This window comes from Monodelphis domestica, chromosome 4, assembly GCF_027887165.1.
Source record: "Monodelphis domestica isolate mMonDom1 chromosome 4, mMonDom1.pri, whole genome shotgun sequence".
NCBI lineage: Eukaryota > Metazoa > Chordata > Mammalia > Didelphimorphia > Didelphidae > Monodelphis > Monodelphis domestica.
The window spans coordinates 401690562-401718518 of NC_077230.1; the positions used below are offsets into that span (position 1 = coordinate 401690562).

Sequence of the window (27957 nt, forward strand, 5' to 3'; positions counted from 1 at the left end):
ATGATTAATTTTGAAAAGCAGGTCCCTGCCACAGTAGTGAGTGGGGAAATTCAGGAAGACACTGGGCTGGTAAAGATCTGTTGGGTCCTAGTGCCCCTTGGTTTAAACCAGTCGGGGGAGGGGGGTGGTAAGGTAGGGACACTGAAGATGCTGGGAAGAAACAGGAGTCTGCCCTTTGTGCCTGCAGGTTCCAGCCCTTTAATATAAAGAAGCTGCTCTCCTGCCTAGGTCCCCCATTCTGTTTTGGGCAAAAAAGCCCTTCTCTACTGCCCCAGGAAGCCGCTAAACTATAACCCAGGATTAATTTAAGGGGTTCCCCCACCCTACACTGCACTAGGATGAAAGAAGGAACTCTAGGACCTTGCCTGCAGTGGAAAATAAAAGAGCAAGAGTTCCTATTAGGTCCTAAAACCCACCCAATTCCATATGGGCAAAAAGGTCCCTTTACCCCTATTTGAGCTGAAAGAAAAAAATGGGATGAGGAGTGGGGGGGATGCCACCAGGGAAGGAGCTTTTCTCACCAATCCAATGTGATCTGATCTGGTAAAAACAGCAGCCTGTTCCTTTTCTCTGCCAAGGTTCCTTTTGCATATGAAGGCAGGCTAGAAAACTGAAGTGAATTCTATCTTACCTAAGCTTTACCCAAGACTCAAAATTTCTTTCAGAAGAAAATTAAGGGTTGTTCTTAGACCAATGTGGTTGCTATCTGTAATAAGTAAAAATAATATTTCTACCCAGATATATATTTTATAAAGTTTATTGGAAGGGTAGACAAATGTTCCTATAAGTAACCTGACTGTGTGGTGCTTAGCCTGCCAGTCTCTTCCTCATTCCTCTCTCACCTGCCTGCTCTGCTTCTTCTCTGTTCTCCCCTTCAATTCTCCCACGGTTCTCTTCATGGTTCTCCCGATTCTGCCCCAAATATTAACTTTTATTGAAGTACAAAACATACACCAATGCAACCCTGGCACAACTGTGGGATGTCAGGAATGTTTGATAGACAGGAAGGAAAGGGGATAAACCTCCATGACACAATCTAATGAGATCATTCATTCATTCAATAAGCCTTTATGATACATCTGCTATGTATCAAGCACTGTGCTTGGTAGCTGCCCTCCCCTTACAACTCTTCATCTGGAGCAGCCAGGGGGCTCATTGTTTAGAGCCCAGAGAGAGGAGATTCTGAGGCCAAATCTGGCCTCAGATACTTCCTCACTGTGTAACCCTGGGCAAGTTACTTAACCCTCTGCCACTCTTCTGTCTTAGAACTGATACTGAAACAGAAGGTAGGAGTTTAAAATAATAACAACTGAAAAGGTTGCACTTTGAAATTTTCCATACATTTCATGTATTGTCTCACTTGAGACTTACAACATTTTTGTAAAGTATCTTATTGTCCCCTTTTCTCTGATGGGGAAACTGAGACTGAGAAAAAGCGAGTTGTCTGAAATCATCTCACCCATGTCTCCCATGTCTCCCAATCAATACCAAAGTTCTTCAGAGAGTTCTTGAGAATGTCCTCATGCCAGTTCTTCTAACCTCCCCATCCATGATCACTTGCTTCGTTAAAATTCTCCATAAAACAGCCATTTAGGAAAATATGTGTTTAGCATCTGGGCTTCATAGCCATCCCATTAAAGTTGTGATCTCTGCGGTAAAGTTTGGAATGCTTGCCAGCTCAGACTGAGAGATGACCTCAGTGTCTTGCCAGTTGATCTTCAGATTTTTCTAAGACAATCCAAATGGAAGTGATTCAGTTTTCTGGCATGGCACTGGTAGGCTATCCAAGTTTTACTGGCATACAACAATGAAACCAGCATGGTGGCTCTTTAGACATTCAGTTTGGTAGGCAACCTAATACCTCTTCTTTCACGTTCTTTCAGAGCTTCCCAAACACTGAGCTAGCTCTGGTAATGCCTGTGTCAGTTTCATTATCTATGTGGGCATTCCTAGGGTGTCCAGGGAAGACTAGCACCTCTGGTGTTCTATGTATTATGGTATCCTTGATGTGAAGGCTTGTTGAGCCCTTTTCAGGGTTGTTCATCTTCTTTTAGTGCCTGGAGATCCTAGAAGCATTTGATCTCTTTAAGATACAGCCCCAACGGTGGAATTGTTTAGTCAGAGAGTGTGCACAGTTTTATAGCCTTTTGGGCAGAGTTTCAAATCATTCTCCAGAAAGACTGAATCAGTTCACAACTACACCAACAGTTCATTAATGTCCCTATTTTCCCACATCCCCTCCAACATTTGCCTTTTTCCCTTTTCTGTCAAGTTATCCCATCTGTGAGGTCATACTTCAGAGTTGTTTTAATTTGCATTTCTCTAATTACATTATTTGAATTTAGAGCATTTTTGTGATTTTTGATAACTTTGATTTCTTCTTATGACTGCCTATTCATATTTTATGACCATTTATCAATTGGGGAATGTCTCTAATTTTTATTAATTTGGCCCAAGGTATTACTTTAGACTAATGAATTCCTCTGTCATTGAAGACTGCCAAAATGGGGATCCAGTTTCTCTGTCAGCCAAGTGACAACTATAACTTTAGAAATCCTCAAAGGAAGTCTTCCATGAAATACACAACACAGAATCCTTCAATAGGATTGTTGGGGCTTCCTCTCTAGAGGGCGATATAGAAAGAAGAACCAAGAGACCTGGTTTGAATCATGACTCCTACACATACTAGCTGGATCAGCCTACAGAGCTGCTTCCCTCCAAGTCTCAGTTTCCTCTTTGATAGAAGGAAAATAACTATGAAATATTGCCACACATCCTTTTGTGGCAGTTGTAAGGAAAGAGCATTGTGAATCTCAAAACAACTCTTAAAATCTTAGAGTTGGAACTAGAAAGTAATTTCCTTTAGTTCAAGATCTTCGTTTTATAGAGGAGAAAACTGAGGCCCAAGGAAATGAAGTGACTTGCCCAAGCTCAAACTGCAAGGATTATAGGATCATAGATTTATTCCTGAGAGGGACCTTGGATGCCATGAAGTTCAACCCTCTTATTTTATTGGTAAGGAAACTCATGCCTAAAGAGGCTAAGTAACTTCAACATCAGAAATAAAATATTAACCAAAGTCCTCTGACTGAAAATCCTGTGCCATTTTTGCCATACCTCTCAATCTAAAGAAAAACTAACAGAATTGTTTATCGATTTCCTTTTATCTTTTTTGTTAAGTTTCAGGAGTCTTTGTGCTGACTTTTTAAATCTGAGGATATTAATTTTAAACAGAGATGAACTTCTTAGCCTTAAGGCCAGTGCTTGGCACAGTGGCTGGCACAGAAAAGATGCTTATTTGTTGACCAATTGATTGATTAGCCTAATTGAATTTGGAAATTTAGAAGGAACTAATGGGACCTTTGTCATGCTCTCTGGATCTTCGGATTCCCATAAGCCTTTCTTCAAGATTAGACCCATTGGCAGGAATTGCTCCCAGATGCACCAGTGACTTTTTTTACTTCCAGCACCTGTTCTCTTAAATCTAAGACACTGTCTCTCCCACAGAGGTTAACCCTTGTACTGGGGCTGGTGATTCTGGTGGTCGAATTTGGATCATCTTTCCAGTATGAGTACACTGTTGTTGTTAACTCCCCAGCAGAGGTAGGTGGCACTGGCCAGGAAAATGGAGAGTCATTTTTCACTGAACAAACATTTCCTAAAGATTTCTTATGTATAAGGCTTTTATGTATAAGACTCACTACTATGGGGATACACAAAATATAAAGGGTGAGGGGAGGGTTCCCAGCTCTCAAAGCTCCTGCCATCTGCACGACATCTTCAAGAATCTCTCTCCATGTGTCTGAAGGCTCACCATGTGGAGGAGGGATTCAATTGGCTCAGCTTGGCACCAGAAGGCAAACAAGGAGCAGTGGAAGTTGTAGTTGTAGGGAAGCAGATTTGGGTCCCATGAAAAGAAAACCTTCCTGACAGTTGAAGCCATCCCAAAGTGAGATGGGCTGCCTCTGGAGTTACTGGAGGTCCTTCAAGCAAAAGCCAGAAGATCACTTGTTGGGTTGGTTGCAAAGGGCATTCCCATTGAGGTCTGGGTTGCACTAGGTCCCTTCCAGCCCCAGCCTTCTGTCAGTCTGTGATGTAGTCAAGAGAATGTGGGCAAGCTGAGGAATGAGGATGGAGCAGCCTTTCCTCGGGTTCAGGGCTCTCCATATACATATTTGGTCCTCACTAGAGGTAGTTGTATGGACTGATGATCCTGGTGACAGCTGCCTGACCTTTTCTTCAATCACATTGGCAAGATCAGGTTACAACATCAGTCATCCTTGAAGGAAATTATATTCAGTCCCTGCTTTCTCTCTACTCAATCTTGCTGATGTTTGTTTCTGAGAATTAGAGAGCGATTGGATGAATGGGGTGCTTAATAGCTTCAAGTACATTTCTTGCTGGCCCAACCAAGAACCCCAGAGTTGGAAGGCATCTCAGTAGCCATTAATTTCAGCTCATACTGGTACTGGAATGATCATTTCTTCTGCCCCATCCCTAGCAAGTGGTCATCCACATTCTCCTTGAAGACCTCCAGTGACAGAGAGCCCTGTCCCTGGTCAGCAACTCCGCATTTGGACAGCTCCTACCATGAGCTTTTCCTCACTTGAAACTGTTTCTTACCCATTATGCTTAACTCTTTCCTCTAAGTTCCAACAGAAAAAGTCCAGTCGTTCTTCCATATGGTCTCTCTCTGCTGTAAATGTTCTCTTTTCCAGGTAAAGCCAAGTTCTTTTTTTTTTTTTGTATGTTTCTAAATCATGAAAAACTTTTACAACCAAACCTACTATAATAAGACTTCCGAGTATCTAGACAGTACATTCTTGACCCTGCTACGGTCTCTCACTGTGGACATGTTTCCTCTCAGAGGCTTAATTGGGTCACTCATGGTTGCCTCAATGATAAATAAATATGGCAGGTAAGTCAAAGTTCTCCACCCTTGGGAATCCATTAACAGACCGTGGCAGAACTTTGAACACTTAGGATTAAAACTTTAGCCTATGTTCCTGAACACGGTGACATGACCTGGAGTCAGAACACATGAGTTCAAATTCCACTCTTGACTCTACCTCTATGACCACAGACAAATCACTTAGCCTCAGTTTTCTTCTCTGTTGATTGGGGGTAATAGTAATAATTAGTATTTATATAGTGCCTATTATGTGCTAGGCACTATGCTAAGGACTTTATAGGTAAAATCTCATTTGATTTTAATAGCAACCCTAGGGGATAGGTGCTGTTGTTACCCCCATTTTTACAGATGAGGAATCTGAAGCAAATAACAACTTGCCAAGAGTTGTATAGCTAGTAAGTGTCTTCAACTTGAGTCTTCTTGATTCCAGACCTAGTTCATTGTTGTACCTACCTGCCTGTCAATAATAATAGCATCCTTGGGGTCAGCTGGGTGGCTCAATGGATTGAAAACCAAGTCTAGAGATGGGAGGTCCTTTGTTCAAATCTGGCCTCAGATACTTCCCAGCTGGGTGACCCTGGGCAAGTCACTTAACCCCCATTGCCCAGCCCTTACCACTCTTCTGCCTTGGAACCAATACACAGTATTGATTCTAAGAGGAGATTTAAGGGTTTAAAATAATAACATCCTTGCTATTAAACTCTAATGGGATAAAATATGTAAAGTATTTTGTAAACCTTAATGTTTTATATGTGTGTGTATATATATGTATATATAAAACATGTCAGCAAATATTAAATTAAAAATAAGCATTTATAGTATTTGGAGCTATAAGGGAACTCAGAGAATCATGGAATCTAGGAGCTGGAGGGGACCTCCCAAAACATTCTGTACATGAATAAGAATCCTCCACATCATTAATAATAGTTTATATAATGCTTTAAGGTGTGCAAAGGACTTTACAAATGTAATCTCATTTGATCCTCACAACAAATCTGGAAGGTAGGTACTATTATTATCCCTTTTTATTGATGTAGAAGGAAAACAGATTAAGTGACTAGCCCAAGGTCACACAACCAGAAAATGTCTGAGGCTGGATTTGAATTCAGGTCATCTTCACTCCAAGTCCAGCCCTATACCCAATACACCTAACTATTAACTTTCCAGCTCCCCCCCCCTTTTTTTTAAACCCTTACCTTCCGTCTTGGAGTCAATTGACTCCAAGACAGAAGAGTGGTAAGAGCTAGGCAATGGGGGTCAAGTGACTTGCCCAGGGTCACAGAGCTGGGAAGTGTCTGAGGCCAAATTTGAACCTAGGATGTCCCGTCTCTAGGGCTGGTTGCCCCCCCCTCCACCCCCAGCTTTCCTTTTAAAGACTTCTAAGTGAGGTCAAAGATCTAGGGCAGGTGGGCCCTTAGAGGCCATAGAATCCAACCCTCTTGTTTTACAGATAATGGAAGTGGAGGCTCAGGAATGTTCAATGACTCTCCCCTAGTCATATAATTTGTAAGTGTCTGAGGCAAGATTTGAACTCAGGTCTTCTTGATTCCAGGATTCAAATTTTGACAGTCACCCTGCTCTCTAAATACTTCAGCAGTTACGGCATGCTTCTCTTCTCAAAGGAGGGGATTTAATTTTTTTTTCCTCTGTAGAAAGGGAGCCCTGATGATCAGCAACATTTTTTCCATTGTCTCTGCAACTTTGATGGGATACAACAAAATGTTAAGCTCCTTCATGGTCATCATCTTTGCCCGGATTTTTTTAGGAATACGCACAGATAAACAAGAGGATGGTTCATTGTTATAGCTAGATTTACTGGGAAGGCAATAATAATAAATATTCACTAAGTACTTCAAAGTTTATTAAGTATTTTCCAAACATCAGCTCATTTGAGCCTTATTGAACTAACAACTAGTTATTGTTGTTTCCACTTCACAGCTGAAGAAACTGAGGCTCCAAGGTATTATGATAACTTGCCCTAGGTCACAAGGTAGTAAGGATCAAAGGTAGGATTTGAACTCAAGTCCTCCTGACTTTGGGTGGGTGCAGCACTCCAGCCACTGTCACAAGGAGCCTTGGGCATTGTTCTGGAGAGAATGCATAGCTATGTTTTATATCTATTATCTTTTTATGATAGAAATGGTTGGCTTATTCTGCTCTTCCTACAGGTACCATGGCATGATGGACAGGGAGCTCTGGGTCTGGAATCAGAGGGCCTGAGTTTGAATCTCAACTCTGATTATTTATATGGGTTTATTTTTGTGTTCCTGCAACTTTGCTAAAGTTATTAATTATTTCTACTAGCTTTTTAGTTGATTTTCTGGGATTCTCTAGGTATACCATCATATCATCTGCAACGGGTGATAATTTACTTCCTCACTCAACAAGCTTTTATGATACATCTGCTATGTGTCAGGCACTGTGCTTGGTGACTGCCCTCCTCCCTTAAGACTCAACATCTGGAGTAGCTAGGGGGCTCATTGGTTAGAGCCCAGAGACAGGAGATTCTGAGTCCAAATCTAGCCTCAGGCACTTCCTAGCTGTGTGACCCTGGGCAAGTCACTTACCCCCCATTGCCTAGCCCTTAACTCTCTTCTGCCTTGGGACCAATACACAGTATTGATTCTAAAACAGAAGTAAGGGTTTAAAAAATAGGGGGACTAGTTAGCTGTATTTATTTGAAGGGCTGTAAAGATAAAGGAGGAATAAAAAAGAGGAAGAAGGATTAAACTTTTTTTCTTTGGCAAGTGAGTGAATTAGTCAACAAGCATTTATTAAGTGCCTACAGTTTTTGTGCCAGTTTCTGTGTTAAGGTCTAGAGCGTGGCCCCAGACAGCAGAACTGGGCATCCTGACTGGCAGTTGCTGAGAGGTTAATGGAGAGCTAATGGAGGCTCTGGGTAAGGAACAACTACCTAAGAATTAGATCCGCCCCAGATTGGAAAGTGCTGATTCAGGAGGGAGGGAGTTCCCTCCAACTGGAGACCTCTAAGCTAGGAATAGATGATTACCTGCAAGAGATGCTTTAAAAGAGATTCTTGCCTAGGTATCCAAGACCATGTCTGTGGTACTTGCCCATGGCAAATCTCTTAACTAGTGTCTAAGGTCCTCATTTTAAAGATGAGGAAACAAATTCATAATTTGTTCCATTTCCCTGTTGATGGACATCCCCTCAATTTCCAGTTCTTTGCTACTGGAAAGAGAGCTGCTATCAATATTTTAGAACATAAAGGTTCTTTTTCTGGAAGTTATCACCTCTGTCCATTACGTATGTTTTTATTCCATCCTGACTTGGCACTAGGCATGAAGCATGTTCCTGAAAAGGGAATAAAGGGATATTTGGAGACCCAGTTATGTTCCCCTTGACCATCCACAGTTATTTCAGAGTTGTGTTTATAACATGGCCAAAATAGGGCACCAGTTCAAAAGCAATCATAGTTAAGAAATCTCTCTCTTCCTCTCTCTCTCTCTCTCTCTCTGTCTCTGTCTCTCTCTCCCTCTTCTCTCTCTCTCTCCCTCTCTCCCTCTCCCTCTCTCTCTCTCTCTGTCTCTGTCTCTCTCTCTCTCTCTCTCTCTCTCTCTCTCTCTCTCTCTCTCTCTCTCTCTCTCCCCTTTTCTATCTCCCCCTCCTCTCTCCCTTTCCCTCACCTCTTATCCTCCCTCCCTCCCTCTATCTCCCCTCCCTTACTCCTTTTTCTCTCTTCTTCCCTCTCCCTCCTCTTTCTCTCCTACTCCCTTCTATACACGCAAGCACACACATACACACAAGAAAAGTTGGTCAAATAAGTCTTCAAGTCCTGAAATTTATACATTCACTAAGAAGAAAAAGAGGCTTAGTGGATAGATATCCAGGTCTGGAGACAGGAAGTCTTGGATTCAAATTTGACCTCAGAGGAGGAGGAGGAGAATAATTTTAACATTATTAGTACAGTTAAAGTAATATGCAAAGATAGAAGGCAAGGATATGAATTGAGTATATTGGACTGATATCTAAAAAAATTGAGAAATGAAAAAGAAAAAGGCACTGGGAATAAGGGTTAAGGGAGAGGTAGAATTGGGTAAATTATCTCACATAAAAGAGGTACATAAAAGCTTTTACACTGTAGGAGGAGCTTGAGTAAATGGGGAGGGGAGTGTTAGAAACTTACTCTCATTGGAATTGGCTCAAAGGGGAAAGACCATACACACTCAATTGAATATAGAAATCTATCTTACCCTACAGAAAAGTGGGAGGGAAGGGGATAAGAGAAGGGCCGGGGCCAATAGAAGGAAGGGCAAATTGAGGAAGATGGTCGTCAGAAGCAAAATGTTTTTGAGCTAAGACAGAGTGAAAGGAGAGAGAGTAGAAAAATGAAAACAGGATGGAGAGACACAATATGGACAAGACAGTCATGATGGTGGAAAAAATTGCAAGTTTCTCTAATGCAGAGAGAATTAATTAAGTCAAGTGTATAAGAATACGAGTCATTTCCCACTTGATAAATAGTCAAAGGATCTAAACAGGTAGTTTGCAGATGAAGTAATCAAAGCTATCTATAATCTCTATAAGCTCTAAATCACTATTAATTACAGAAATGCAAATAAAATATCTCGACAGTATCACCTCATAACTCTCATTTGGCTATTATGACAGAAAAGGAGAATTACGAAAGTTGGAGGAGATATATGGGAACACTGAGACACTAATACATTTTGGAGGGAGTTGTGAACTAACGCACAAATCTGATATAGATTCTACATGGGCAATCATGTAAAACATTTTCCCCTATTAGTCCTTTTGTGGAAGAAAACTTGAAATAAATGAAGAAAGAAAGTGAGTCCTTTGGACCACTGGAGACCAATTTGGAACTCTACTTAAAGGGCTATAAAACCCTTTACTAGGTCTGTATCCCAAAGAAATATAAAACTAAAAGGAAAATTATCTTTAAGTACAAAAATATTGATAGCAGCTCTTTTTGTGTGGCAAAGAATAGAAAATTGAGAGGATGTCTATCAATTGGGGAATGGCTAAGTAAGTTGTGGTATATGGTTGTAATATAATACTATTGTGCTCGAAAAAATGGTAAGCAAGATGATTTCTGAAAAACCTGGGAAGATTTATGTGAACTGATGAGAGTGAAGTGAGCAGAAGTAGGAACACATTATACACAGTAACAATATTGTTTAATGAGCAAGGGTGAATGACTTAGTTATTCTCAGCAATACAATGGACCAATCTCAAAGGACTCACTTTCTTTCTGCATTTATTTCAAGTATTCTTCCACAAAAGGACTAATATGGGAAAATGTTTTACATGATTGCCCATGTGGAATCTATATCAGATTGCTTCCTGACTCAGCAAGGGAGAGAGGGAGAGGAAAAAGGGGAGAGAAAATTCAGGACCCAAAATAAATTTTTTTTAAGAATATTGAAATTTGTTTTTTATGTAAATGAAGAAAAAATAAAGTATATTTTAAAAAAGATAATCAAGTACAAAAGACTTAGTAAGTTCCAAAGCATTCATGATGAAGGGTGCTACCTACCTCCAGAAAAAAAGAGCTGATGTTCTCAGAGAGCAGATTGAGACCTTTTTTTGTGCCAATGTGAGAATTTGTTTTGTTTGAGTAAACATATTTTTATAGGAGCTTTGTTCTTGTTTCTTTTTTCAATTGGGAAGAGGATAGGTGATATGGAGAGAAGGCAACCTTTGCTTTGCTAAAAAAAAAAAAATGTAATTAATTTTTTAAAAAGAGAAACCTCTAAGTTCCATTTAGGTTAGAATGTAAACAGAAAATCCATCCAAGTTTCAGCTATGATGCCATTCTTGAGTCAATGACCTTTGCCTATGGGATTCCCTAACCAGCTATTTCTTCTTTCCAGCCATGTCAAATCTAAGGAAAGGTCTTCATTAAATATTCATGTATTAACCAATTTTTTATATTCTCTTCTCTCTTTTTTTTTTAAAAAACCCTTACCTTCTGTCTTGGAGTCAATACTGTGTATTGGCTCCAAGGCAGAAGAGTGGTAAGGGCTAGGCAATGGGGGTCAAGTAACTTGCCCAGGGTCACACAGCTGGGAAGTGGCTGAGGCCAGATTTGAACCTAGGACCTCCCGTCTCTAGGCCTGGTTCTCAATCCACTGAGCTACCCAGCTGCCCCCTATTCTCTTCTCTTAACATTTTTGGACAACATGGAGGTTGGGTTTATGTAAATGGTGAGATGGGAGAAATGTTCATGGATAGGTATTACTCCCCCCAATAAGACTTTTGTATCTTAATTTGATTTTAATTTTATTCATATCAGGTATGACATACAATGTTGTTCCCTTGTACTTGGGAGAGTTGGTCCCCAAAAACCTGAGAGGGGCTGTGGGTTTTGTCAACCAGCTGTTCATCACAATTGGAATCTTTGTAGCCCAGATCTTTGGATTTCAGTGCATCTTGGGAACTGAGGAGGGTAAGATTGATATGTTCCACTTTTATTGGTTAAGAACTTAATCGTTCTCTCATCAGGCATTGAGGAGAGGCAGTGTAGAACCCAGAAGGAATGCTGGATTTGGAATTAATCAATCCATCTGCAAACATATATTAAGTACTTAATATGTTGGGCATTATGCAAAGTGCTGCTTACACAAAGACAAGAGTGAGTCAATCCCTGACCTCAAGAGGTTTATATCCTGTCCCAGAAGACACTGTATACAGAAGTAAATATAGGACATATACAAAATCAAGATAATTTTAGAAGGAGAGTACTAGCAGCTGAGAAGCTAGTCTTCTACAGAAGAGAGTCTTAAAGAAAGCAAGTTATTCTTCTAAGAGATGGAGGTTAGGGAAGAGATATTCCTGAGCAAAGGCACAAATTCAGAAGATGAGATATAATGTGTAAGGAATACCAAGTAGGCTAGTTTGGCTGAACTGTAGAGTGAAGGAAATGGAGAATTTCAGTCCAGAAAGGTAGTTTGGGGGAAGTAGTAATGGACTGAGAGGAATCAAAGGACTTTAGTTCAAAATTTGGTTGTGTCACAGCACAGCCAATCCTCAGCTTTTGTGGGGATAACATTCCAAGCACAAAAGTAAAAAATGGGAATGTTGATACATTGGATTCATAAGAAATAGGAGGTTGGGTTCCTACAACCACCAAAAACTGTAATCTATTGAAAGATACTTTTCTATATATAGTTCTTTATAATAAAACATCAATTCTGATGAAAGGCACTTTTCCTAACACAGTAACCATGAAATAACCCACAAAATGCAATACAGAAAATAAAATTGGCAACATACAAAACATTTTTCTCTCTAGTAATTCCTAGAATTCTGTGATCTTTTGTGCTAATGATTCAATTTTTAAAAACACATTAATTTCAGAAAATGTTCATATTTTATGATGTGTCATCTACACTATTATAAATACTGTATGGCAAGTAAAATTCTTAAAACTGAAGCATTTTTTAAGCTGAATCTTAGCTTCCACTGTACCAAAAGGCAGCATGAGAACATGGTGCTCTATACTATACTATATAACCTCTTTACCCTGGCCACCCTTTGAAAACCAAGGGAGAGACCGCTGGAGCTTTAGTCATTACTGTCAGAATATGAAGATACTGGCCTTGAAGAACCTCTGTCCTACACAGCTGATAGAGGCATTAAAGAGATGGATGGATGGATGGATGGATGGATGGATGGATGGATGGATGGATAAGCTTGAAATGCTTTCCTCCTTTTGTAGATGTAAGGAATTGGAACTGTCAATTTATAAACACTGTGAGAAGGGAATTGGTTTTTTGATTTAATCAATTAGGGATTTGGACTTCACCTCCATTTGTTCTAAATTTGAGTCAATCAGCAACCACAAAATTGATCCCACAGCCCCCCTGGGTGCTGCCAGGCTAATTGAGGAGCTGTGATTGGTTCCTGGGGGTGGTGTAGGAGAGCTAGTGGATGTAGTGAGGACTTATGAGACCCAAGAAGAAGGGGGAGGTTGTTATTTTCTGAGGCTGAGATTTGGAGACAGACCTTGAGTTGCTAGGTTCTGGATTATTAGCCTGGGAAATTCTTCACCTCCTTTCTATATTTCTCTCTTATTTTCTTTTTCTTATTAATAAATCTAGCTATTAACAGTCTTGTGACTTAAGGGTTAATTACAATTTTGGCAACCACCCATTCTAACCATTACAATGCCAACGTCACAACCTATAGTGGCTGCAGACATTCCAGCACCAAATTTATCTACTATCTTTATTTTCTCCCAAAGCTGCATCCTTGACTTGGACTTAGAACTCAAAAGACTTGAACAACGCTTTGGGGACATAATTAAAACACAACTTGAGTTTTAAAGGCAAATAATGAAAATAAGGTTACTAATAAAATATTACAAAAGCCTAATGTTACAAAAGTTAAGCACCAGAATATTGGGATAGACTATACCTGGGTGAGATTAGGTAAATCATTTCCCCTCTCTGGGCTTGAGTTTCTTCTCTGTAAAGTGAGGCAGTTGGACTCAATGTCCCTGAGGTTCCTTTCAGTTCTAACTTTGCCCCCATGATCCTGGTAGAATGGCCGATTCTCTTCGGGCTGACTGGGATCTTCGAAGTAATAGAGCTGATCCTGCTGCCTTTCTTCCCAGAGAGTCCCCGGTACACCCTGATTCAGAGGGGAGATGAAGAAGGAGCCTGAATAGGTAAGGCTTCCCTGGATATGTCAAGAGTTCAGGATGCTTTGGGACTGAGGAGGATTGGATGCTGAGGTCACCCTCAGGGCTATGATTGGTCTTCTGAAAGTCGAGAAGACAGTTAGTGGTTATGGGAAGAACCAATTTCATTAAAGGTCTCAGATATAGACAGTTTTCTATTTTGGTGGGAGGTTAGTTTCAGTGCTTGTGCTCTGGATGGAGGGAGAAGGTAGGACTTTATGGGTTCCAGAGTTATCTGGGTGCCCTGACTGTGTGCTAGAGGCTGAACTTCTAGAAACAGCTCTGATATCAGTTTTGTTCTTCATAGCGGAATCATGGATTTCTGAGCTCAGCCTAGCTTTTTAATTGGGGAAGAAATTGCGCAGAAGGACCCAGGATATGGGACAGCCTGGCATAGTGGAGAGAGTATAGAATTTTAAACCAGGAAGAACTGAATTCAAATTCTACCTCAGATACTTCCTACTCTGTGTCCCTTGCCAAGTCCCTTAACCTACCTGTGCCTCAATTTTCTCATCTCTCAAATGAGAGAGTTGGGCAAAATGGCCTCTATGTCAAAATATGGTTTTTATTTGGGAAAGAGATTGCCTTGGTGGGCAGAAGTGGACTTGGTATTATAGCTAGATTTGGAATCAAGAAGACCTGAGCAAGAATTCCACCTCTGAGACTTCCTAATATATCCCAGGGCAAATCACTTAACCACTCTGCCTCAATTTTCTCTTCTGCAAAATGAAGATGACGACAATAACACTTGCCTATCAAGTGCTGTGAAGGTCAAATGAATGAAAAATAATTTATTAAGTGCTTTAGACTATTCCAAGAAGTTGCTAAGCAAGGGAGATACACATAAAAGAGCAAGACAGACCCTACTCTCAAGGAGCTCACATTCTAAATAGGTGAATAAACTGTAGGGCAAGTGGAAAGGCTCTGTGGCCCTTGGGGCTAGCAGAAGTGTGGATGGCAAGTGCCAGGGCTTCTTAGGGTGCAGGTCAGATGCTAAGAGTCACATCATAAAGTGTTATAAATAGTTCTGTATTTGTCATTATGTAAATATGAACTGCTCTCATTATTTCACCATCATCATGACAAAAGGAAAGAAAGGGGGCCTAGTGATATTCCTAATCTTAGCTGTGGGTTTGGCCTGTTCTAGGACCATTCTTATGCTTTCTCCTTTCATTGAGATTTTCTTTTTTAAACCCTTACCTTCTTTCTGTCTTGGAATCAATACTTGGTATTGGTTCCGAGGCAGAAGAGTGGTAAGGGCTAGGCAATGGGGGTCAAGTGACTTGCCCAGGGTCACACAGCCAGGAAGTGTCTGAAGTCAAATTTGAATCTAGGACCTCCCATCTCTAGGTCTGGCTCTCAATCCACTGAGCTACCCAGCTGCCCCCCTTTCATTGAGATTTTTAAAAATTAATCAATAATATTTTTAAATTGGATAAATTTTCACTTATATCTCTACTTTGGTCTCTCCCAGACAGTAATTTCATTTAACAAAAATTGTTTTCAAAAGAAAAAGAGTGGAGCAGCTAGGTGGCTCAGTGAAGAGAACAAGAGGAAGAACTGCGAGAGAAGAGAGACGGGGAGAGAGGGAGGGAGAAACTACAAAATCCATTAGTACATTAAAAAAAACCTGAAAACAAATTTAAAGTTCTATTCTGCCTCCCCACTAGCAGCACTGTTCAAAAGAGTGGATGGAAATAGCCTCACATTGTCTCATCCTTGGGATCAAGCTGGTTCTTTGTAATTGTGCAAGCTTTACCTTCACTCGTTTTATGACTATCATCCTTTCCATTTACATTGTTATAGTCATTGTGTAAATTGTTTTCTTGGCTCTGTTGACTGCAGTCTGTATCAGTTCACATAGATTTGTTTATGCTTCTCTGTATTCATCCCATTTGTCTTTTCTTACACTACAGTAATATTCCATTATATCCATGGGCCATGATGCTGTTTAGCTATACTTCAGGCAATGGGCACCTACTTTGTCTCCAGTTCTTTGCTACCAGTCCAAAAGAAAAATGCTATTATCAATTTTGGGGCATTTATGAGGCCTGTGTTTTTTAATCAGTTATCTCTTTGGGGACTATGCTTAACAAAAAAATCTCTGGTTCAAAGAGTATAGGCTTTTTAGTCATCTTATTTGCATAATTCTAATTGCTTTCCTGTCTTCTCATTCAGCTTGAAAATCGCTGAGAAACTCTAATAATATTGAGGCAGAGATCGAGGAGATTCCTTTGGAGGATGAGTTGGAGAAGGCTGCTGGCCAAGTGTCTGTGCTAAAATTCGTCAGCACAAAGACTCTCTGGTGGCAGCTCATTTCCATTCTGGTCATGATGGCTGGTCAGCAGTTTTCAGGAATCAACGTGGTGGGTAAAGCAATGAGATGGAAAACCCTAAGGCTTTGGAGGGGATTAAGAATTAGTTCAATATACAAAGCAATCTGTTTTAAAAATTTAATTCATTTATATTCATTTCCAAATTCTTTATCTCCTTTTAACCCTTCCTCACCCATTGAGAAGGCAAAAAATATTATGTTCTTTATACATATAAATTCATTTAAAACAGTTTTCCAGTATGCCCAAAGGACACTAAAAGACTGCCTGCCCTTTGATCCAAACATAGCACTGCTGGGTTTGTACCCCGAAGAGATAATAAGGAAAAATACTTGTACAAAAATATTTATAGACTCACTCTTTATGGTGGCAAAAAAAAAATTGGAAAATGAGGGGAATTCAATTCCCCTTCAATTGGGGAATGGCTAAACAAATTATGGCATATATTGGTGATGGAATACAATTGTGCCCAAAGGAATAATGAACTGGAGGGATTTTATGTGAACTGGAACGACCTCCAGGAAGTGATGCAGAGAGAGAGGCGCAGAACCAGAAGAACATTGTACAGAGACGGATACACTGTGGCACAATTGAATGTAATGGACTTCTCTACTAGCAGCAAGGCAATGATCCAGGACATTTCTGAGGGACTTATTAGAAAGATGCTGTCCACATCCAGAGGAAGAACTGTGGGAGTAGAAACAGAAGAAAAACAACTACCTGATCCCATGGATCAATGGGATATGATTGGGGATGTACTCTAAATGATCACCCTGGTGCAAATATTAATAATTTGAAAATAGGTCTTGATCAATGACACATGTAAAACCCAGTGGAATTGCATGTTGGCTACAGGAGGGGAGTGAGGGGGGGAAAGGAAAGAACATGAATCACATAACCATGGGGAAATATTCTAAATTAATTAAATAAAATTTTCCAAATTGAAAATAAAATTAAAACAGTTTTCCACATTACCCATGAGGGAGGGAGGGAGGGAGGAAGGAAGGAAGGAAGGAAGGAAGGAAGGAAGGAAGGAAGGAAGGAAGGAAGGAAGGAAGGCAGGAAGGAAGGCAGGCAGGAAGGCAGGCAGGAAGGCAGGAAGGCAGGAAGGAAAGAAGGAAGGAAGGAAGGAAGGAAGGAAGGAAGGAAGGAAGGAAGGAAGGAAGGAAGGCAGGAAGGAAGGAAGAAAGGAAGGAAGGAAGGAAGGAAGGAAGGCAGGCAGGAAGGAAGGAAGGCAGGAAGGAAGGAAGGCAGGCAGGCAGGAAGGCAGGAAGGCAGGAAGGCAGGAAGGCAAGAAGGAAGGAAGGAAGGAAGGAAGGAAGGAAGGAAGGAAGGAAGGAAGGAAGGAAGGAAGGAAGGAAGGAAGGAAGGAAGGAAGGAAGGAAGGAAGGAAGGAAGGAAGGAAGGAAGGAAGGAAGGAAGGAAGGAAGGAAGGACATATTTCAATCTGCACTCTGAAACCATTAGTTCTCTACCTAGAAGTGGATAGCATTTGAGCTAAGGAATCCTGTGGAATTGTAGCAAACCACTGTATTGATCAGTTCCCAATTCTTTCACAGCTGATCATCCTTACAACATTGCTGTTACTACTGGGTACAATGTCCTCCTAGCTCTGCTCACTTCACCTCATATCAGTCTTTTCAGGTTTTTTTCTGAAATCCTCCTACTCATCATTTCTTATAGCATAGTAATATTCTATCACAGTCATATGCCACAACTTGTTCAGCCTTTCTCCAATTGATCAGCACCCACCCAGTTTCTTACTCATTGACACCCCCAAAAATAACTGTTAGAAATGTTTTTATACATCTAGGTCCTTTTCTGTTCAATCTCTTTGGGATATAGACCTAGTAGTGGTATTGCTGAATCGGATTGTCGCCAGAATGGCTGGACCATTTCACACCTCTACCAAGAGTTTATTAGTGTACCTATTCTCATGAAGCACCATGTGGTAGAATCTTAAAGCCCAGGAGGAAATCAGAGATCAATGTTGACTTTGGAGCAATGTGTGGGGAAATCTTGAAGCCCAGGAAAGAATTGGGGGGTAAGGGGGGAATGACAATTCTTTATATGGGACAACATGTAAAAGAATCTTAAGGCACACCCAGGAAAGAATTAGGGAGTAATAGAATGTTTGAAGTAATATGTGGGAGAGTGTTAAAGCCTAGAGTTTTGTAGACCTTCCTGTGAGGGAAGAAAAGACTTTGTGTTCTTTCTATCATCCACTGAAAAGCAGTAGGGGCTCAGTAGGACATCTCTGAAGGCTTTGGACACCAGAGTACCACCCCTTCCTCTGATCTCTCTTGCTTTGACCCTCTCTAATATCTCTTGTACTATGATTTGCAGGTCTACTACTATTCAGACCAGATCTTCAAGGAAGCAGGGGTGAAGGAAAACCATATCCAGTATATCACAGCAGGGACAGGTGCAGTCAATGTGGTGATGACCATCTTAGCTGTGCGTATATCCCATGTCCCCATGACTTTTCTTTCCATAATGAAGTCAGTGTCTTTGAAAGAGAGATCCCCAAAGTAACGGGAACAGTGATCCCAAGGGAATTCATTCTAGATTTTTCATCATTCCCCACTCTCCCTCCCTCTCCCTCTCATACCCCAAATTCATTTCAGTTTTCATTCATCGGTCTTCCCATACTATCCTGTAAAACCAGCTATCTCCAGGGAAACCATCCTCCATTTCACCAACATCTCTATGCCTCCTATGACTCCAGAATTCTCTTGACAAATGACTTGGAGGTCAGCTCTAGTTTCTCTAGCCCTTCAAGGCCCATTCTCTACCTTTGTTCTCTAGGAATGATTAATCAGCCAAAAAACACTTTAAAAAATGTATTGAGAGAGCAGCTGGGTGGCTCAGTGTAATAAGAGCCAGGTCCAGAGATGGGAGGTCCTGGGTTTAAATCTTGCTTCAGACACTCCCTAGCTGTGTGACCCTGGGCAAGCCACTTAACCCCTATTGCCAAGCCCTTACCACTCTTCTGCCTTGGAACCAATAAACAGTATTGACTCTTAAAAGGGAAGGTGAGGATTTATTTAAATATATACATATGTATATATATATATATGTATATATATATATATATATTGAAACTCTTTGACAGGCACCATGCTAGCTACTGAGGGCACAAATCAAAGATAAGACTGTCCCTACCCTCAAGGAGCTTACCTTCTATCAGGAGAGACAACATGTCTGTCCATATAAGCACATATAAAATTGGCATAAATAAGATAGCTACAAAGAATCAGTTATTGAGCCAAGTGTTGGGGAAAACAAGAACAATGAAAATATCCATGCCCTCAATAAGCTTCCATTCTATCCTGGGAAGCAACATGAACATATACACTAAAGTATTTACAATATAAATATAAAATATGTATAAAATATGCACCAATTGAGTAGAAGATTTGTTTGATGGGGGAGGAAAAGGCATTAACAATTAGCTGCCATCTTGCTAGTCAATTGCTGAGTTCACTGTTTCTCAGTTGCTAAAGCCAGTCAGCCAATGAATATTTATTAAGCACCTACTATGTGCCAAGTGCTAGGCATGCCAAGAGAGCCAAAAACACGAGCTTTGTCCCCTGCCCTCAAAGAGCTGTCATTCTACTGGGAGAGACAACATGCAAGTAACTATGTCTTTGCAAGATATATATGGTGTAAACAGAAGATAAACTGAGAACTGCCAATGATCTCCTCAGTGCCTTCTACGTGGTGGGATCTGGAATAAAGGCCCAGTTGACCAGCCCTAGTTATAGTTTGGTCCATGGGGAGCCAGGCATCTATGGAAGTAGGATACCTTCCGTTCATTCAGTTCAGTGGCTATGGTGAAGAAGCCCTTGTTGGAGGCTAAAAAAAGAAAAGTCATCATTGGGTAGCCCAAGATTTCTAATGTCTTATTTTCAGGATCCAAGTGCCAAGGAGAGATGGAAATATTCTGAATATTTTGACCAATAAATTGACCAATTTGACATTGGTCAAACTATGATTTTGTTCTCAGGATCTAGGCAGATGTCCCCATTTCTTTTAATTTGGAGACTTGGGCTCCTCTCCCAGCCAAGCTGGAAGTACAGTATCCAGGCATAGGTCTGATCCCATTGCTGATTGGCCTGGGAGCTTTGAGCTACTCTGTCTCTGACCTGGGCTGATCTGCCCTTCATTAGGCAGCCTCTATTCCCCCATTGTCATACTAGTGCCAGACTGAGTGTGATCATCCTACCAGCTTTGATCCTATTGCAGCTCAGAAATCCTGAACTCAAGCCATCCACCAGCCTCAGCCTCCCTTCTCAGGATCAGGGATTGAAGTGTCACTCCCAGCCTCCCTCTTGTTTTTTAAGTGTCCATGTGTCCTGGCCCTGTATTTAGACTCACTTATCCCCTCTTCCCAATGTGAAAGAGGCACAAATGTCAGGTGGGCATGATAGTTCCTGGGCTGTCATGCCTTGCTGGAACTGGACCTGCTGCTGGCCTGCAGAATCTGAGGCCTGGAGGAGCCCAGGGCTGCCCTGTCTTCTTGACCATGACCTTCCTCACTTGTGGTCTCTTCTCCTTCAGGTGTTCATTGTGGAACGCTTAGGCAGGAGACTGCTCATCCTGATTGGCTTCAGTATCTGCTGCCTGGCCTGCATTGTGTTAACAATAGCCCTTTCACTCCAGGTAAAGAACCTCCAAGACCCTGATTATCTAAAAAGATCTGGGCCTTGTAGGATGGGACAAGGACTAATCTGTCCAGGAGAACAAGGTCACCCCTGCCTCCCACTTCCTTTCTATTTTCTCATCCTAGTTTGTGACCTTGATCAAGTACCCTTACTTCTAAAAGCCTCAGTTTACTCAGCTGTAAAATCAAGGGGTTGGGCTTGATGGCCTCTAATGTTCCTTCCATCATCCTATGAGACTGTTTGAGCTTCAGCTTCCTTGTTTATAAAAAATGTTCTAAAGTCACTTCAGACTCTGACATTCTGTGTCCTTAAAGCCTTCCTAGTTCTGTATTTTGGGATTGGGGGAATCCTTCCAGTTCTAAATCTGCCAGTCCCAAGACATCCCCAACGAGGCAATCTGTGGAGTCGTGGACTCTTCTCATACCATTCTCTCTGTCGAAAACTATACATGATCTGTCCAAATCCTCCTAAACCCCAAGCAGCAAGATTAACCCTTTAAGCAGGAAAAAACCTCCTTTTTCTAAGCATCAGGGAATAAAATTCCAGGCTTCCCCATTCCTGAATGTCTTTGTTCTGCCAAATACCTGATGAAGGTGATTTTTCTCCCATAGGACACTGTGGCTGGGGTGCTTCTGTGATGGTCTGTGTTATAGGTCATGCTATGGGACCTAGTAAGTATCGACAAGTTGGTATCCTCGCCCCCCAGTCAAGGTAACCCATTAAATCCTTTTGATGTAATTTCTTCTATCCCAGAAACTTCTGGGGGAACCCATTGAGGGCCTTGGGGAGTACATGACAGAGGGTCCCCCTGAGAATGTTCCTGAGGGCTCCTTTGAGTTTGTTATGGAGGGGCCCATTGAGAACATTCCAGAGTAGCCCATTGAGAACGTTCTAGAGGCACTCATTAAGCCCATTACAGAGTCTACCATCTTCTATAGACAGGAATATTCTATACCGTGCTGGCACTTTGACGTCATGGACAAAGTACTCTGGGTTCAAATCGCGTCTCCGGTATTTACTAGCTAAATGACCAGAGGCAAGTCAGCTTACCTAGAAGCAACTCAACTTCCTCACCTGAACAACAGACATAATCATACAGGGAGGAGCCACCTTATGAGGTGTTGGAAAGGTCAAGTAAGATGATGTATGGAAAATGCACTATAATTGTCCATTTCCCCCCTCACTTCTCTCATCCTCACAGCCAAGAAATGTAGAATGCCTAAGTTAAGTTAGCGAGACTACAAGTGCATCTGGGAATTCTAGCATTGCTGAAATGCCTGATTGGTTTTATCATTAGCCATTTGGCTGCCATCTTCTGAAAAAGCTGATTTCAAGAGAAATATTCACTTGGTAGAGGGCTTTTCCCCTATCTGCACCATGTGCTAGAATTTTCCTCCTCCTCTGATATGGAAATGAAGGGATAAGGAATCCCAGCATCCCGTTCTCATCCATCCATCCATCCATCCATCCCTTTCTTTCCAAGGTCCCATTCCTTCCCTGATTATTGAGGAAATCTTCCTACAATCTACCCAGTTGGCTGCATTCATGATTGGAGGCACCGTCCACTGGCTCTCCAACTTCAGCATGGGACTCTTCTTCCCTTTCCTTCAAGTAAAAGGGGACCTGATCCCTAGACTGACCAAAAACTCAAGGGGCAGAACTGCACATTCAGAGAACTTCCATCTAGAACCTTGCCTGGCAGATATTTGGCACTGCAGTCAACCTCTGAGAGTAAAATAGCCCAGAGCTCTCCTCGTTGTGGGCACAGCTTCCAAAATGGAGCCCAACCTTGGGCTCCTTTGACTTCTACAAGTTTTGTTCAAGAGCCACAATTCAAGTGGGGAGACCAGAGCTTTGTCCCGGGGTGATGGATTGTGAGGTACAGACAGCTCTTGAGGGCTTTTAGCAGTGTAGAAACAACTGACTTTAGCTCTTAATTAGGGAAATTTTATTTTTCTTTCTAGTCCAGACACCTGTGGTTTAATCAGTGTAAGGAGGTCTATTGAGGAAACTCATAAAACAGGTGGGCACTTTCTCTGCAACTTATATTTTATCAGAGTTGCCCAAAGCACGGAGAGGGTAAGTGACTTTTCTAGGGTGACACAATGTGTGGCAGGGCTGAGAGCTTTCTACCAACTGCATCGTTGTGTTAGAAATAGGAACCTCCCTGATGGCATGCTTTAGGATGTCTACACCCTAGCCCTGTTGCATCCACTTCCCCACCTGGATTGAAGGTGTCTTTATTGAGGGCCACTCCTAATGAAAACAAAACTCTTGTGCTCATTAGCAGCTGCAAAGAAGCCACTCTGTTGCCAGCCTGTGCCCATGTTCTTCTAGGCCTTTGGACTTAAAAGGGCCACGTTCCTCTAGACCTTTGGATATTAAAGAGCCATGTTCTTCTAGGCCTGCGGATATAAGTAGGCCATGTTTCTCTAGGCCTCTGGACATAAGATGACCACATTCCTCTAGGCCTGAGGACATAAGGAGGTCAGGTTCTTCTAGGCCTGTGGACATGAGGGCCACATTCTTCTTGGCCTGTGGACAGAAGGGGGCCACGTTCATCTAGGCCTATGGACATAAGAGGGCCACATTCTTCTAGGTCTGTGGATATAAGTAGGCCATGTTCCTCTAGGCCTGTGGACATAAGGGGGCCATGCTCTTCTAGGCCTGTGGACATAAGGAGGTCAGGTTCTTCTTGGCCTGTGGACATAAGAAGGCCATATTCCTCTAGGCCTTTGGACATAAGCAGGCTATGTTCTTCTAGATCTTTGGCCATAAGAAGGCCATATTCCTCTAGGCCTTTGGACATAAGCAGGCTATGTTCTTCTAGATCTTTGGACATAAGAGGGCCATGTTCTTCTAGGTCTTTGGATAGAAAAGGGCCACATTCCTCTAGGCCTGTGGACATAAGCAGGCCATGCTCTTCTAGGTCTCTGGACATAAGAGGGCCACATTCTTCTAGGTCTGTGGATATAAGTAGGCCATGTTCCTCTAGGCCTGTGGACATAAGGGGGCCATGCTCTTCTAGGCCTGTGGACATAAGGAGGTCAGGTTCTTCTTGGCCTGTGGACATAAGAAGGCCATATTCCTCTAGGCCTTTGGACATAAGCAGGCTATGTTCTTCTAGATCTTTGGCCATAAGAAGGCCATATTCCTCTAGGCCTTTGGACATAAGCAGGCTATGTTCTTCTAGATCTTTGGACATAAGAGGGCCATGTTCTTCTAGGTCTTTGGATAGAAAAGGGCCACATTCCTCTAGGCCTGTGGACATAAGCAGGCCATGCTCTTCTAGGTCTCTGGACATAAGAGGGCCACATTCTTCTAGGTCTGTGGATATAAGTAGGCCATGTTCCTCTAGGCCTGTGGACATAAGGGGGCCATGCTCTTCTAGGCCTGTGGACATAAGGAGGTCAGGTTCTTCTTGGCCTGTGGACATAAGAAGGCCATATTCCTCTAGGCCTTTGGACATAAGCAGGCTATGTTCTTCTAGATCTTTGGATATGAGGGCCATGTTCTTCTAGGTCTTTGGATAGAAAAAGGGCCACATTCCTCTAGGCCTGTGGATATAAGAAGGCCGAGTTCCTCTAGGCCTGTGGACATAAGGGGGCCGTGCTCTTTTGGCCTGTGGACATAAGCAGGCCATGCTCTTCTAGGCCTGTGGACATAAGCAGGTCAGGTTCTTCTAGGCCTGTGAACATGAGGGCCACATTCTTCTTGACCTGTGGACAGAAGGGGGCCACATTCATCTAGGCCTATGGACATAAGAAGGCCATATTCCTCTAGGCCTTTGGACATAAGCAGGCTATGTTCTTCTAGATCTTTGGCCATAAGAAGGCCATATTCCTCTAGGCCTTTGGACATAAGCAGGCTATGTTCTTCTAGATCTTTGGACATAAGAGGGCCATGTTCTTCTAGGTCTTTGGATAGAAAAGGGCCACATTCCTCTAGGCCTGTGGACATAAGCAGGCCATGCTCTTCTAGGTCTCTGGACATAAGAGGGTCACATTCTTCTAGGTCTGTGGATATAAGTAGGCCATGTTCCTCTAGGCCTGTGGACATAAGGGGGCCATGCTCTTCTAGGCCTGTGGACATAAGGAGGTCAGGTTCTTCTTGGCCTGTGGACATAAGAAGGACATATTCCTCTAGGCCTTTGGACATAAGCAGGCCATGCTCTTCTAGGTCTCTGGACATAAGAGGGCCACATTCTTCTAGGTCTGTGGATATAAGTAGGCCATGTTCCTCTAGGCCTGTGGACATAAGGGGGCCATGCTCTTCTAGACCTGTGGACATAAGCAGGCCATGCTCTTCTAGGCCTGTGGACATAAGGAGGTCAGGTTCTTCTTGGCCTGTGGACATAAGAAGGCCATATTCCTCTAGGCCTTTGGACATAAGCAGGCTATGTTCTTCTAGATCTTTGGATATGAGGGCCATGTTCTTCTAGGTCTTTGGATAGAAAAAGGGCCACATTCCTCTAGGCCTGTGGACATAAGGAGGTCAGGTTCTTCTAGGCCTGTGGACATGAGGGCCACATTCTTCTTGGCCTGTGGACATAAGGGGGCCATGCTCTTTTGGCCTGTGGACATAAGTGAGCCATGATCTTCTAGGCCTGCGGATGTAAGCAGGCCATGTTTCTCTAGGCCTCTGGATATAAGATGACCGCATTCCTCTAGGCCTGTGGACATAACAGAGCCACATTCTTCTAGGCCTGTGGACATAAGCAGACCATGTTCTTCTAGGTCTTTGGATATAAAAGGACCATATTCCTCTAAGCTTTCTAGGCCCGTGGACATAAACAGGCCGTGTTTTTCTAGGCCTGTGGACATAAGAGGGCCACATTCTTCTAGGTCTGTGGACATGAAGGCCACATTACTCTTGGCCTGTGGACATAAGGGGGCCACATTTGTCTAGGCCTATGGACATAAGCAGGCCATGTTCCTCTAGGCCTTTGGACATAAGCAGGCCATGTTCTTCTAGGTCTTTGGATAGAAAAGGGCCACATTCCTCTAGCCCTATGGACATAAGCAGGCCATGCTCTTCTAGGCCTGTGGACGTAAGCAGGCCATGCTCTTCTAGGCCTGTGAACGTAAGCAGGCCATGCTCTTCTAGGCCTCTGTACATAAGCAGGCCATGCTCTTCTAGGCCTCTGTACATAAGCAGGCCATGCCCTTCTAGGCCTGTGGACATAAGGGGGCCATGCTCTTCTAGGCCTGTGGACATAAGGGGGCCATGCTCTTCTAGGCCTGTGGACATAAGCGGGCCATGCTCTTCTAGGCCTGTGGACATAAGGGGGCCATGCTCTTCTAGGCCTGTGGACATAAGCAGGCCATGCTCTTCTAGGCCTCTGTACATAAGGAGGCCATGCTCTTCTAGGCCTCTGTACATAAGCAGGCCATGCTCTTCTAGGCCTCTGGACATAAGCAGGCCATGTTCCTCTAGGCCTCTGGACATAAGCAGGCCATGTTCTTCTAAGTCTTTGGATATAAAAGGGCCATGTTCCTCTAGGTCTCTGGACATAAGAGGGCCACATTCTTCTAGGTCTGTGGATATAAGCAGGACATGTTCATTTAGGCCTGTGGACATAAGCAGGCCATGTTCCTCTAGGCCTCTGGACATAAGAGGCCCACATTCTTCTAGGCCTCTGGACAAAAGCAGGCAATGTGTTCTTCTAAGTCTTTGGATATAAAAGGGCCATGTTCCTCTAGGTCTCTGGACATAAGAGGGCTACATTCTTCTAGGTCTGTGGATATAACCAGGACATGCTCTTCTAGGCCTGTGGTCATAAGCAGGTCAGGTTCTTCTAGGCCTCTGGACATGAGGGCCACATTCTTCTTGGCCTGTGGACAGAAGGGGGCCACATTCATCTAGGCCTATGGACATAAGAAGGACATATTCCTCTAGGCCTTTGGACATAAGCAGGCCATGTTCTTCTAGGTCTTTGAATAGAAAAGGGCCACATTCCTCTAGGCCTGTGGACATAAATGGACTATCCATTTACTATTCTTTGTAATCATGAAGGAAACTAATTCCTTCTCTGATTCTGAGTTTTAGAATGAGGGCCCTTCTATCACCAGGTAGGTACCATCAACTAGTGGCAATATGTCATACTCTGTGGACCCTTGGCATGATGTCTATTTCCTGGGAGCCATTTGTAATTTTAATTCTTTGGAGAATTTATGTTCTACTATTTGTTTCTGACTATATTGCTTCAGCTACTGGAAATGTTTGGTGTTCTTTCAATTCCATTTGGCAAGCAATTTATCATATTTACACATTTTATTGTTATCTTCTATTTTTATATCATCTTAATTTACCAATATATCTCTCCTTTCTCCATCTCTGAGAAATCCATTACATAGCAAATAATTTTTTAATAATTTTGAATGAAGGAGCTTTCATTCTATTGGGAATTGGGCAACTATGAACCCAGAAAAGGAAATTTCTGGAGAAAGAGTGCACTAAAAATTAAGGAGAGGGGGCAGCTGGATAGCTCAGTGGATTGAGGGCCAGTCCTAGAGATGGGAGGTCCTAGGTTCAAATCTGGCCTCAGAAACTTCCCAGCTATGTGACCCTGGGCAAGTCACTTGACCCCATTGCCTAGCCCTTACCACTCCTGCCAATACACAGTATTGACTCCAAGACGGAAAGTAAGGGTTTAAAAAAAAATTAAGGAGAATCCAAGAAGGCTTCCCATAGATAGTGGCAGCTGAGCTGAGCCTGGAAGGAAAAGAAGGAATGGGGGGGAGGAGAGATATTATAGAGCAGCTAGATAGGGCTAGTGGATAGAGCACTAAGCCTGGAGACAGAAGACTTGAGATTAAATCTGGCATCAGACACTTACCAGCTGTGTGAACTTGGGCAAGTCACTTAACCCCAGTTGCCTAGCCCTTTCCTTTCTTCTGTCTTAGAAAGGATACTAAGCCAGAAGGTAACGGCTAGAGAGAGATTAGGGACTGTCTTTTGACTTTCTTTGTACCCTCAGAGTTTAGCCTGCACACAGAAAGTGATGAATAAATGCTGGCTGATTTGTCTGACTTCTATCTCCACAGGAGAGTCTTGGCGCCTACTGCTTCATCATCTTTGCTGCGATATGTTTTATTACTGTCTTCATCATCCCTGAGACCAGGACAAAGTCTTTTGTTGAGCTCAACCAGATATTTGCCAGGATTACTAAAATGCAGGAGTTAAGCCAGAGAAATCTAAATCCTCCACCTTCGATTCTTCTGCTTCTCTCTAGGTAAAAAGGAGTATATTTTAACTTGCCCTGCCAGCCTGTTCCCTTTGCTTTTCCAGCTGTTTCAGAAATAGGACTGGTCTTACACAGCCTGGTGGCCAAACCTCTGGCAAACTGAGATTATCTGTGAAATACTTGGTAGAAAT

The 27957-nt window shown here is 42.4% G+C and overlaps 1 pseudogene; it reads left to right on the plus strand.

Annotated features, from left to right (window-relative positions):
• LOC100010518 (solute carrier family 2, facilitated glucose transporter member 5-like) lies at positions 1-27814 on the plus strand (annotated as a pseudogene).
• Positions 27815-27957: the final 143 nt, after the last annotated feature.